At 38.0% G+C, this 14,393-nt stretch overlaps 1 long non-coding RNA gene across 1 annotated transcript; it reads left to right on the top strand.

Annotated features, from left to right (window-relative positions):
• The first annotated feature begins 569 nt into the window (after positions 1-569).
• On the top strand, positions 570-14,058 carry LOC121058289. Its single transcript, XR_005814156.1, has 3 exons — positions 570-802; positions 1,860-1,941; positions 13,683-14,058. It is a non-coding gene; the product is annotated as an uncharacterized LOC121058289 (long non-coding RNA).
• The last annotated feature ends 335 nt before the right edge of the window (positions 14,059-14,393 follow it).

Raw genomic sequence — 14,393 nt, 5'->3', positions numbered from 1 at the left:
GGCAGGAAGTCTTTATTTTGGATCATTTTCCTGAATTTTGTACTTGCATCACACCTGTTCTGCAGTTTAAGTGCCTAAGAACTAGTTCTTGGATTTCACTCAGTATGCTGCTCTCCCTTGAATGTCAGTTTATCTACCTCAGCGCTGTTAAGGATTTGAGACTAAAGAGTGCTCCTTTAAATAGCCTCTGAGCTTCCCCTGCTTCAGGTGTGAGTTAATAACTTTGTGCATAAATCCAACAAACTCTGATGTTCTGTGGCTTTCAAATAGTCAGTGTGCCTTGCACTCCGCAAGTTTGTGCAGCCATTTTGTGCCACTGGTGCCCAGCGTGGCAAAGGCATGCTAGGACGTAAGAGCATGCAGAAAGTGAAAAAATCATCTGTCTATGCAGTGGTTTTGCACTGTATCTTCTGAGCACTTTGTCAGAATATTTGCCTTTGACAGGACCTCCCCCAGTCTAGAGCTGACATTGCTTCTTGCAGCAAGCCAAGAAAGGCTGACAGCAGAGCCAGCGTGGCTGCTGGGTCACCCTGGCAGATGGCATTAAACCACAGGCAGCTGCTGTGGGGAGGTGTGCCAGCCCTGCCTCGTCCCATCCAGGCTGCGCACGGCGGGCTGCCCACGGCGGACTGCCCATGCTGCTGCCCCTCCATCCGAATCACCACGTGGGAAGAGCACTGCCGGTGGCAACAGCCCAACGGGGTCGATGTCTTTTTTTCCAACTGCATGCTCTCTGATGCTGGGACTTTGAGACAGTGCTGAGACCGGCAATGTCCACAGCTACCGCCAATGTTACTGCTGGGTAAGTGTCATCAGCATCAGCCTCGGCGCGTATCCTTATAAAAGATTTCACCTTAATGGGCAAGCAGTTCTGAACAGCTGCTGCTGCTACTGGGTCCCGCGCAAGCCAGGACTCCAGTCAAGTAGTCACTCAGGTAGTTGGGTTGCAGTGTAAAGAATAAGAATTTTATGTGATTTTTAATAGGTCGATTAGACAGCTTCGTACTTAGATTGAATGCTGATCTTGTGTTTTTCTGAGATTTGTACAGATGTCACCTATCTTAGAGAGCACTCTGTAAATAGAACACTGACTCATCTCCATTGGTGTCATAAATGCATTTTTTGGTAGACCTCATAGAATTTTGAATGAAAATTATATTTTCCACTAGTTTATTCTTGCTATTTAAGTATTTAGAACAACATTTTTATTAAAGGTTTTGTTCATTGTTCCTTTGGTTCCTTTCTCTCTCTCCCCTCTGCCATTCATTCATATTCATTAATTTCCCAACTATTACTGTCAGCATTTGAAGAGTTTTATGAATTTAGGAGTCGTTGTTTATGTGCTCCCATCCTTTTCCCTATGCTTTTTAAGTTCATCTAGTAGGAATTATTCTGTATCTTTATTATTATTATTATTATTATTCAGATAATTGTCACTTTAAATTTTGATCCTTGGAAGCTGTTTTAATAAATGCTGCTCTTATTCATCAATATTAAACCACTTCACTTTTCAGAGTAAATCTAATATATATAGGTAACTGAAAAATATATTACTATTTTTAAAATGTGTAACTGTATAATTATTGGCAGAAAGATTTTTTATGTGTTCTTATAAAGATTAATATTATTTGAAATGGCATTCATTTTATCTATCTGTTAATGGAAAAAACTGCAGTTCATGTTCCAAAAAGCTGTAACCAAAATCTGCTTTCTATCTCTTTTACAAGATTAAAATTTTCTTTTCTTTTCTTTTTCTTTTCCTGAAGATGATTTGAGATGAAAGATTTTCTTTTCTTTTCCTGAAGATGGGATGTTTTCAATATTTAATTCCAATGTTCAATATTTAATTCCATCACTAGGACTTTTTAAACTCCTGACTTCAGTGTGGACCAAACCAAGGACTCAGAATGTATCCCACTATTTCAGGTGCTTCTAACCATGGTATGAGCAATTATCACAGCTTAATCTCACTTCATTTCCACTGAAGCAGGTAATGTGATTTTGAAGTCTCTTGGTGCATTTAGATCTAGAGGTTTTTGCGCTCCTTACAAAAGGCTTTGGAGAAAGGCCCAGTACACTGTTTCTGGCTAGTGTCCAGTGCAGCTAGCTGCTACACCCTGTCCTTGAATAGCAAAGTGTTTAGGTTAGGCTGAAGATACTCCTCCAGAGAGGACATCTCTGCTTCAGCAATTCATGTCCAGTGGGTAGACATCATTCCTCAGATTAGACATGCTACATGCATCTGAACATATGTTAGGGCAGGAAACTACAAATGTGCCTATTTCCTGTCACAGACTGTCCAAAACAGCATATTTATTTATGTATTGAGTGAATACTGTGGGAATTAAATCTCTCTCTTGTTCATCCTTGCTGTGCTTTGGTTCATCATGTGAAGTGGTCCTGAAACATGTACTCTGGTTACCTCTGAGCTGGAAAAAAGCTAGAAACCATTCTCCAAAAGTACAGATAATGGGACAGTCTAAGGACAGTCTACAGCCTCTCTCTAAACAAACCTCTCTAAAATGCATATACTGTGGACAGAGGGTCCTCACCACCATTTTGCTGTACAAATGTACTCCTGTTGTGCCAGACTACTTGCAGATGTGGCCAATTGGACAGTGGGTATAAGCATACTGTTCATGAAATAGCCCAAGATAATATTTATTTTCTTAAAACAATCATTTTAACCTTGGGAAGGTTAAAATTATTAAAACTGTAAGCAACTAGAACCCATGATATTTATAAACGAGCTAATAGTCTTTTTCCTGTGATCTTTGTAAAAATTCATGCTTCGTGTATTAAAAATTATCTAGAATAAGATTATTAAAATTATAGGACAGAATCATCTACTACATTACTGCTTTTATTAATAGACCGTTCATCCAGCTATTCTCTCTTGAGAAAAATCTCTTCAGGTTGTTTTCTCTAGTTTCTCTCAAAAAGAAACAGCTGCATCTAATGCTATGTGTTTTGCTTGCTCTTCATAATCCTCATGGTTACAGAAATCTTCTATTACCCTAGAAAACTACCATGCACTGAGAAATAAAAATTATCAGTTCCTTCACAGTCTTTCACTGAGGTCTGCAGTTTTTAACAATAAATGGAAAAAAATGATAATGCTGTCACTTTGATACTTGTCTATATTCGTACCAAAGCAATTTCTGGTTACATATTTTAGAAGTTCGTGCATCTTAAAGAATAGCCTTAACAATAATACAACAGGTGATTCCTATCCTATTCCTTTTTTTTCTTTCCTTGACACTTAACAGATCTAGGGAAATTATGTCTCAGTAACAATCTGCACGAAGTACCCCAGGACTTTTCACTTCCCATTGCAGCACTAAGACTAAATGTCAGCAGTGGTGTTTGCATTTCCAGGAGTTTGCTCTGGTAATACTATTTACAGAAGCTCTGTATGGGTGAGAACTGGTACTACAACAGTCCCCATGGAAGGATTCTGTTACATGAGATAAGGCTTTTGCAGGTGACTAACCATTCTTTCTTCTTCAGCAGCTTTATCAGCATACCTCTCTGCCTGTTCTTCTCAGGAATAGATCTTTACCTTTGCTTAACTAAATAAAAAAAAAGTCTGTTGTTGGGATTTTAATGCACTGCTTAATATGAGAGCTATTGATCTAAGCATGCATTGTCTGAGGTGTTATAATGATCAGTTTATATGACAGTCCTGCATGGGGAACATTTCCATTCAAAGACTTGCTGGCTTTGTAAAACCTTTAACAAATTTAACATTCGAGTTCTTACCAGCCCTTCTCTAACTTTTGTACCTGCCATCTGGCTTCATGGCATGCCCCAGTGTGCATTTAATTATTTAAGGAGTGAAAAAGCTTTCAAACAATTCTTACAGAGTTTGACCTTTCTGGAGGAAGTTATCTGTAAATTTTGAAAAAAAATATACTGACAGTATCTAAACATCACACAGTCTTTTTCTAATATCTTCAAAATGATTGATTGAATGTTCCATGATATGTCTTTGAAGACCTGTCTGAACTCAAAATCTCTGTTTCCCTGAAAAAGTCAGGCTTTTTGATATCAGATGCTAATATCAACACAACTTTATGAAACAACTTAAATTTATTATCTTTCAAAGTGTTAATAATCTCACAGAAATTAATTTACAAGATGTCACTTTTAGCATAAAATAAGAATAGTCTGTTAGAATTTGTTGAAAAAAAAATTGATTTTACTATGTGAAAAGATGAATAGTTGAGCATTTGGTAGAACAAAAACAGGGACTACTTGTTCTTTCTTCTCTCAAATCACAGCATGTCTGACCTTGCAAAGCATGGAAGGTGAGCTTCAAAAGCCTCCAATTCATTAACTCAGATCCGTTTAAATTCAGATCAGTTAAGCTTTGGGGAAATGGCCTGATTGAATTTGTCTACAAATTGTGTACAAATTGAATGGCACTGAATTCAAGCAAAGTGATTTCAAATACTTAAATCTATCCATCAAATAATATATTGGATTGTACTTGTAGTTTTGCATTACAAGAAATAAGAAATCTAGAAGTATTACACTTAAGCTACAACAGGCAGAAGTCACATCTGAGCCGACATTTACTGAAAATCTCCCTTGCCTAGAGGTTGTTACTTTCTGTTGGAATGCATTTTCTACACAGAGAGACAACCATCTAAGCAGCAGTCATCCTGAGGAATCAGCTTTCAAAGGAAACCACTTCAAAGTTTCATGGGGCAACAGATACAAGGAAGACATACGTTTTTAAAGAATCTCAATAACCTAGCACATCTTGATATACCTCACAATAAACAGCTAACAATCCCCACTGAAGCATACTTACTATATGTCAGTTCTGAAAAGCAGAAAGCTGAAAGCCTTTGACTTAACACCCTCCAGTGCATTTATTTGTGTGAAGATGAATGAAATGATCAGAGCTTTGGCCTTAGCATGACCACTGATGATGCTTCCCCTGGATACTCCTGGCCAACTCTGCTGATAAAACTTAACAGAATTTCAGAGATTTTTGTGGGATCTTCTGTTCAAAAAGGCTATCCTCTGTACCTTGATCTGAGTTACAGCATGCTAAGAGAGCCAGTCAGCCTGCAAGGCTTGAAAAGACATACATTTAAAAGGCAAACTGACAAAATAATGACTTCATCAAAAGAAAGCAGTCTGCTAATACTTTTGTAACACAGTCAGAAACAAGTCAGTTGTGCAACTCCGTATAACAACGTAGACAAAAACCTTGGAAGAGTGCACCATTGCACATCAAGGAGTTTGTGATCCATATAGCAGCTTACCTGAGAAGTACAACCCCTTGCCATGAGGACTTTGCCATGCTGCACACATCCCTTGCTGTAGGATAAACACAGTCAGCTGGTCATAACCAACGAGCCAGTGGGCAGCACCCACCTGGCAACAGCAATGATGCCATCAACATGTCCTTGATGTTACCTTGAAATTAAGCAGTATATTTTCACATAAGCATCCTTTTGTGCCACAGTAAAGTAAATAAATAAATACTAAAAAAATAGAGTTGCTTCACTTCTATGAAAATCTATGAAAACTCTATAGATGATAATGCCAGCAGACCTCATCATAAATTGGAAGTCTGTTCAGCATGTGATACCTTGACCAGAAGTCTATCTGACAGTAATTTCAGGGTTCCCAGAAACAGAAGGGACAAAAGATGTTACAACTTGCTACTAGTTTTTGTGTGATATTAATAATTTGATTATCTTTCTTGAGAGTAGTTGTATTGTTTTTGCTGGGATACAAAACAAACCAGCACCTCCTGGTGCCAGACACTATCTTTGCTGGTCTGCAGAGCTGCAGGTCATTTCTTCCATACTCTTATTAGCACCATTGTGACAGCAATCCAAAACACTTATTTTATTGGGATGCCTGATACATCAACTGCTCAGAAATCACTGAGCTTCAATTTAGCCTGCAGGAAATGGGGGCAAGTGAGCCCTGATCTGCCCAGAGAGAAGGGCCTGTGAGCTGGGTATGACTGTGGCTAGCAGCTAGGTGCAGGGGGGGCAGGTGGCAAAACGGCAACATTTGCCCCCATGAGAAGCATGTGAAGGGGTCCCCCAAGGTGTTGTGGCCATGGTTATAGTCTGGAGGCCTTTACTAGCAGTCCAGAGGAGCAGATCTTGTGGTAATGCCCTGCCACATGGTAGGGTGTTTAGGAATAGAATGATGTGTTTTACTCTCTGTGTTGTGCTCTGTTATTTTGCTGCTGTGACAAGTTTTATTCCTGGGAAACCCTGGCCTTCACTTTTGTGGCAATGCAGCCAGATGCTACTCAGGAGATATGCATGGAAAGGCATCACCATAAGGTTCAAAGAAATTTCTTCTCTTAAGAGTGCTTACTACATATGCGTATGACATTTTTTTGCTCTTTCTGAGTGACCCAGGGTACTCACTAAGCCTCTCTATCCCTTCCCCCATTATCTGTGCAAGGCAGATAATAAGAATTGCTTTGTAAGTCATTTTGTATCCAAAAAGTTCTTTGAGATACCGAGATGAAAGGCACAGAGAGCCTCATCTTGCCAGAGGGAGATCTGTCAGGATCTCTCAGAGCAGTGCCCTGTCAAAATTCAAGCTATTAAAATTATTGATGAGATATTGCTACTGATCATTTCAAGTGATTCTACCTTTCTCACATTGGCTACATGCAATGATTAGGATCATTTTACACGTTTGGTCACCTTGTGGGCCTTGGTATTCAGCAGTGTCAGCTGTGGCTTTATCTCACTCTTCCCTACATAAAGCTATCATAGCAGCTGGCTGAACAGATACCCAGGCAAAATAAATTCAATTATTTCCAGTCTAACAGTGGGGAATCATCAAAGGTGCCTACGTGTGTAAGCCCCCAAAGACAACTCTCTTTAAGTCAACATCCATTTATGGCAGTTGAATGCACTGTCTTCAGCTAGGTTTCTTCCAAGGACTTTGGAGAGAAGAACGCACCTTACCACGAAGTTCAAAACAGGCAGCACACTGAGCAGAGGCATCCTTACACCAAACAGCAGCAGATGTGCCTTGAGAGAGAGACATATTTACAATCCTGCCCACCTCCTGGGATTTTTGCTTCTAACCACCAGTCTGAACAGACTTTAATGCATTTATGTCTGTGGAACTGAATACAACAGGGCCAGGATTGATCTCTGACGTTGGGACAAGCAGCAGTGCTGGGTGGCTTTGTTTGGGAGGGAAGTAGTTAAAGCAGTCCAAAACAGTGCCAGGGGATGAATTAACCACCAAGGAGGTTGGAAGGTTAAGTACCCAGAGCTTTGTTCACTCCCATTTCCTTTCCTTTCCTTTGTGCCTTGTCTCCCAAATGGGTCACCAGCTTTGTGGTCTTTCCTGATTTAACAGCTTGTCATTCTGCTAGATCTCACTTGGCCATATTTTGTTATCAGAACTGATCAGTATATTCATACATATATACATACATATATTCATACATATATTCATACACCAGGTGAGTATAGAAATGACTCTATTAAAGTCAGTGGGACTTACAGTTATTCTGGAACAGACAATAGAACCAGTACATGACAGCTTCCAGTTTTGCCATTATGATGCATATATCTTTTGCTAAATTCTATTGGAGTTGCATCTTTTATGACAGAGAGATAAAGAGGGTGAATGTCTTTATGTTTTTTAGGTACATGCAATGTTGAGAAATCAAAGGCTGTCTGCTGTTTCTTAACACTGATTTCTATTCATACGTAGTTTTGTGTACGTGTTATCAGAATCAACCTCACAGCTTCTGACTGGAAAAAAATATTTTATAAAAGTGTGTGGAGTTTTGTATTACACAAGGTAGATTTGCCTAATGAAGTCTTCCAGGTAACCCTGTCATGATGAAAAACATAAGAATATTCCAATATTTCTTAAAACTATACTTTAAAGAAGTATACTTTAAAGACAGCTCTGTGTTTAAATCAAGTAGTGACTATTACCACCATTGAACCATAGTGATCTTGCTTCACAGACATTTTTCATCTTTGTTTCAAATAATTCTAAAATTTAAAAAGTTTTTATTAAGCATTTTAATACATTTAGTTTTTCTTGGTATTTTGAAATCCAGTTTTCACATTTCATTTCCAGACAGCATAATGTCTGTGGTCAAACCAGTTGAATAGTTACCATACTACCACTTACAATTTTAATGACTATGTCTTTGTGATAGCCTTTTCATCTCTTTCATCTCACATTCTTCCCATTTTTACCGTGTGTTTATCTGAATCTTGTCTGCAAGATTTTAGTAGCTTCTTTCTAACCATATGCATTATTTTGTATAATCATACTCTTAAACATTTCCTTTTTTTTTCTTTATCTTGTAAATATTATTGTTCTTCAAATCTTACTGTAGTTTCGAGACTGATAAATCTGTCTTTCCATGATATATAATATTCCATTCCCAAAAAGGAAAAGAAAAGAATCTAACCAAGGAAGTAAAAATGCCTGAATGCTGGTGCTACAGACCTGATCTTTCACAGTCAGTGAGAAATTTTTACTGTCTTCAATGTGTTTAGGATCATTATAATGGCAATACAAACACGTTCTTATAAAATTAATGTAAACATTCCATATAAAAGTAACAAAATCTGATCAGATTTTCAGGGAGAAGAAAGACTTGTAGCATTTTCATCTTCCATTAGCAATAAATCCTATTTCTGTATAGCAATGCCTATTGTCTGTGCTGTTTGTATTTATTTAGAGATGCATACATATGATTTTTTTACATCAACAGTGAAAGCTCAGATAAATTCTGCAATCCTTGCTCTGGAAAAACAAACAAAAACAATTAAACACTGTAAATTTGAATTTAATTCCCCAAATTTACATCCTCCACCAGAAAGTTTTCTAGCTTAAAAAGTCTCTAGAGGTTGTTTTGGTGCATGCATTTCAATATGTATCGTTAGACCTTAGAAAAGCAAAATGTGACTAAGAATTAGTGTAACACCTGGGACAGGCAAGCTCTTTCAAGGAGACCTTTCATGTTGGAGTCAAGTTTTCATGGCTAGTATCTGATTTCATCTGCTGCACAGACAAAACGGGTCCTCTCCCATGACATTGGGAAGGGTGCTCTGGGGTGGAAATATGTTCTGTTTTGCTTCGCTTCGCTTCGCTTCGCTTCGCTTCGCTTCCCTTCCCTTCCCTTCCCTTCCCTTCCCTTCCCTTCTTCTTTTCTCTCTTTTTTTTTCCTTTTTTGTCGTTTCTCTCTTTTTTCCCTTTTTTTCGTTCCTTATTTTCTGCTTTCCTTTCTTTTTTTTTCCTTTTCCTTTTTTTCTTCTCTTCCATTTCTCCTTTCCTTTCTCTTTCTTTCTTTTCTGCCTGCCTCCCTCCATTTACAAATAAATAAAATGATATATAAAATAAAAATGCATAATTATTTAAAAATTATATATATAAAATCTATTCTTAGATGGATAGATATAAATACTTGCAAGACAACCTCCAAGGTTCCTCCTACCTGTCAAACTAGGAAGAAAATGGGAAAGGCACTGCCTAAGTTATTTCTAGTGCTTTGAAACCTGGGCATAGATTAGACCTATGTCAGTACTTGTTAAAGGCAAAAATCACATTTTTTATTATTTTTTTTAAAGGAAACTTGAATACTTCAGTCAGAATTCTATTATGAATTGGACTTTGATATTTCCAAAATTATGGTTGAGCCCAAGTATCCAAACTGTTGCCCCAGGAAGTTTCAATGAACAATTCTTCTATCATTCCTGGCTCTAGCATGAATCACCTAAAAGGACTGCATACAGATGCAACTGAACTGAAACTCTAAAGCTGTAAGAAGAAAGTTTTAGAAGATTCTTTTCAGGGCCTGAATAAGCTGATGAAATTAATCTAGACAGGAATCACTATCCAAAGGCAATGGAAATGCCTCATGATTTATGCAAGAAAGGGGTAGAAAATAAATATGCAGCTTTTGCTGGCTGAGCAAATCCTAGGGAACTGCTGGCCGATGAAAACCACTTATGCAAAACACCATCTGAGTTTCCATTTCCTTTAACCACTCAGTTTAAGAAATAATTGCATATTTTCCATCAGCAATGTCTCTTTCAGCATTTGAACAGTGAAAGAACTCCACCTGAACAGGAATCATCTTTACAATAGCCCCTGAAGGAATAAAAAGATTCTGCACAGAGCACTGTTTCTTCCACACCTTGTGACCACACCTTTGCTGCCACTCTCTTTGAGCAGCCTCTTTGGAGGCTGAAGCAAACTGCCTCAGCCCTGGGGAGCCTGCACCTAGAGGCCAGGAGGAGGGAGGCCCGTGGGCAGCAGGAGCTGTTCAAGGTCCATGCCAAGCACTACCACCCAACCCCATCCTCTGCTCGCCAGCACTTGGGACACTATTGGCATTTAAGCCTCCCTCCTACTACACTTCTCAGTGGGCTTTCTGCTCAACAAAGGATATGGCTTTAGGTGAGTTTTTACTCTGTCTCATCTATAGTTTCTCAACTCATCTTTTAGTTATGGGGAAAAAAAAGTGCAACCCCAGGTATATAAACATGCCTAACAAGTCCTGTAACATGCTTCCTTTCAGCAACTGTATTTAAGAGATTTGATATTCAAGAACTTTATTATGAACAGCAAAGCCCTTCAAAAATCTTAAAAACTTCTTACCTGTGGTTTTAGAGTAGTATTTATGAAGCAAGCTGATCTCAGTCTTTCACTGAGCTAAGTACAATTTCTTTGTCTGGCAGCAGAATATCACCTTTATCACAGGTTAACGACACCAGTACTATTAGTAGGAAAACAATCAAAGACAGATACAGACCTGGAGGAAATAATATGCTCCTGCCAGAAGATAAGCCCAGAAATGATATATCTTTGGTCAGAGCCCGGTGTAGCATGTTTGATAAATCCTTCAAATTTTAAACAGTGCTTTTCTTCACTGACAAACAGCAATTTGAAGGTGTTTAGAGCATATTGTGTATTAATTTGTATTTTAATGGTATTATCCATGCTCTGAATGGTACCTATTTTGTCTTCCAATGTAATCTGAAATATTTAGGTTTGTCTAGTAATAAATTGGACTTAGTTTCTCATTATGCTTTTCATGATCCACTCTCATTAGAGGTGTTTAATTTTAGTGAATATAAGCACTACTTCACTGTGGCAAGGATAAAAGTTGAGTGGTAGTTTTTTTGTGTGTGTGTTGTTTTTTTGTTGTTGTTTGTTTGTTTGTTTTTTGACCTTGAAAACAATGAAACAGGGTTTAAGGGGGCCTACCTCTAGCGTGTATACATGAATAAGGAAATCCTGAGACAACAGTGTGACAGTAAAAGCTTGGGAAATCAAGCATACACAAATATCTCTCTGAAATGCTGTACACTAATACCTGCAGCATGAGGAACAAACAGGAGGAATTAGAGGTCTATGTGTAGTTTCCAGGCTATGACCTTATCAGGATCACAGAGACGTGAAAGGACAGCTCACACAGCCAGAATACTGCAATCATTGGTACAGGATTTTGGGGAAGGACAGGCTAGGATTGTGAGAAGGTGAATTTATTCTTTATGTGAGAAGAGGTAATGAGCTATCTGAGGGAATGTGGGTTGGAATTAGCACATAGATCAACATGAATTGCAATGTTATCGGTTAAAGACTGCTTGATAAGGAAGAAGAAATACATGAGGAGTTGTCCAGACAACTGAAAGAAGTCTCATGTTTGCACACCCTGGTCCCCATGAGTGACTTCAACCACCATAAAATCTGTGGAGGGGACAAAACAGCTGGGCACATGCAACCCAGTATGTTTCTGGAGTGCATTGATTACAACTTCCTGACACAGGTGGTTGAGAAGCCTACAACAGGGAACACTATACTGGACCTCACTTACAAACAAGGAAGGTCTGTTCAAAGACTGGAAGGTTAGGGACAACCCTCACTGCAGTGACCATGATGTTGTGGAGTTTTTAGAGGATGAACAAGGCAAAAAGCAGGATCCCATTCCTGGTCTTCAGAAGGAAAAAAAGCATTTCTTACCATAAGGATGAACCAGGCTGCCCAGAGATGTTGTGGAGTTTCCATGCTTGGAGACATTCAGAACACCCCTGGACAGGAGCAACCTGCTTTAGCTGATCCTTCTCTGAGCAAAGGGATTGGACTAGATGACTCCAGAGGTGCCTTCCGACTTCAACTACTCTCTGATTCCATGACTGTGTGATTTGAAAATTTAGAACAAGTTATAAAGGCATTTAATATACCTTTAATACTCACAGAGATGATTTTATTCAACAGATCTCTAGGAAAGCTTTTGTTTGTTTGTTTGTTTTCATAGAAATCATCTCAGTTACCTATGGAAAGATGAGGATAAGGATTATGTAGATCAGTTTAAAAATCTTCAGAGTTTGGTATATGTTTACCTATTCCACAACTTCACAACATTCCTTGTCAGGGACTCCTTGTTGGTACACAGAATTTATGCAAACTACTTGTAAACAGTGATAAACTACAGTACTTTTAATGGACAGTACAGTCTCAAAACTCAAATTAAGCACCTAAAATGAAATGCAAAACCTTCAGTATCATAAATAATAAATATAATAGCAATAATAATATTATAAATTAGTTTATGTTATTAAATATATATCTGTAGTAGCCATGCCAACAGCATTTTCTCCTTTCAGGTACTTTTGTTCCAACAGAACAAGTTACCCCTGCTTGCTGGTGGACTTTTTTGTCAACTCAACAGCACAATTTATCCCAGATTTTTTATAGCTACCTTCATAACATAAAGCAAGCAACCTTCCTGTCAAATGAATTAAATTATTTAGTGCAACTGGTCTTCAAAGGGAATCCTTCTGAATGTGCTTGAGCAATTCCTGATTTCTCAAAATGGCTATATGTAACTGTTAACGCAAGCACCCTATGACTGGCAACTGATTGCATCTATGCAGTACCGGGAGGTTAAATAGGTCAGATCACAGGGAACTTAAATTTATAAGCCTGGATTTATTTTCAGCAGCATATGCTTTTTCTCTTGCTTTATTATTTTCACCATTATAACATCTCGTGTCTGACAAACTGCCTCACTCTACGTCCATGTCCACACAAAATGCTCCCCAGACCACACATGGGACAACCAAGAAGAAACAGTGACTAATAGGGCAAGAACCAAGCTTCTGTTTGGACTAGAAGAAAGGGCCTGAGAGCTGGACAAGGCTGAGGGCCTTTTGTGTCACAGTCTGGAAAAAACAGGGCTCAAAAAAATAACAGCTAGTACAGTAGATTTTCATTAAGTAATGGGACAGGAAAAAGAATATTTGCTTCAGAAACTGCTATATCAGCATGGAGAAATTACCTGAATTGTGAAGCCAGTTGTACTTTCACTGGAAAGTGGTATTTGTTGTGAAAGGACTGCAGAAGTTTGGAAGAGACAGAAACTATAAAGCTTTGGCTTGATTTAATAAGAAGTGTGATAATATTACATTAGTAGAAGGTCATATCCACAAATAATATAATATACTGGTGATTTGAGGAAAAGTTTTCATGACATTTTTCAGTTGCTATTACTAAGCATAAATAGTATATATTTATGCACCTTAAATAATTATGATCTCACTTTCCAGTGAAATTTCTAAAAGTCTTTCTGTCTTTGTCTATCACTCAACTAGTTTATTCTTTCTCTTCCATTATTAATTTTGAAATAATTGGTTTTGCAGATCACATAGTTCCCTGTCCACCAAAATGGGCACCTGCCTGTCTTTCAGCACATTTTCCTGTCTAATGAAAACTGGATTTGTACTTTCTCTTATTTAATTCACTGAAGGAATGAAAGTAATTATTGAAGTCCAGACTTTTCATGGTTCATATCACCAGGCAAGTATTATTTATTTAAAGTGTTTGAAATAAAGCTGTTTAATAACAGACAAGAGATGCAGAGCAACCACACAAGGAGGCACTTAGGGGTTTCATCAACAGACATAAGTTTGCTCCTTAGAATATTAATAGTGTTACAGGAATGCAACATTTCTCTTATGGGGGGGACACTTCTCTTTTCCCCAAAGAAGATATTAGTGTTCCTAAAAATATTTTTTCTTTTCCTTCTTGGTGATAATCTCATGGACTTCAAAGTTCTACTTGAGAAAAGAAAATAATTATTTCCATGTGAAATCAGCTTTCTTTGTGTTTGAACTTTCTCTGTGTCTCTGAACTTACCCAAAAAATCTGCCTGCAATTGTACTGGCACAAGTGGATTGGCTGGGACAGAGTTATAGGTTTGTGCTTTTGGAGTCAATTTGAATTCAATAATATATATTATATAGGCCACTGCTATACTTCTGGGAGCTTTTAGTTTGGTGTTAATTAGACTAATTAGCCAATTCATCTCTTTTTCACCATCAGAAAATGATCTCGTGGCATTGTAAATGCTT

This window comes from Cygnus olor, chromosome 1 (assembly GCF_009769625.2).
Source record: "Cygnus olor isolate bCygOlo1 chromosome 1, bCygOlo1.pri.v2, whole genome shotgun sequence".
Taxonomy (NCBI): Eukaryota; Metazoa; Chordata; class Aves; order Anseriformes; family Anatidae; genus Cygnus; species Cygnus olor.
This window is presented reverse-complemented; position numbering and strand designations above follow the sequence as displayed.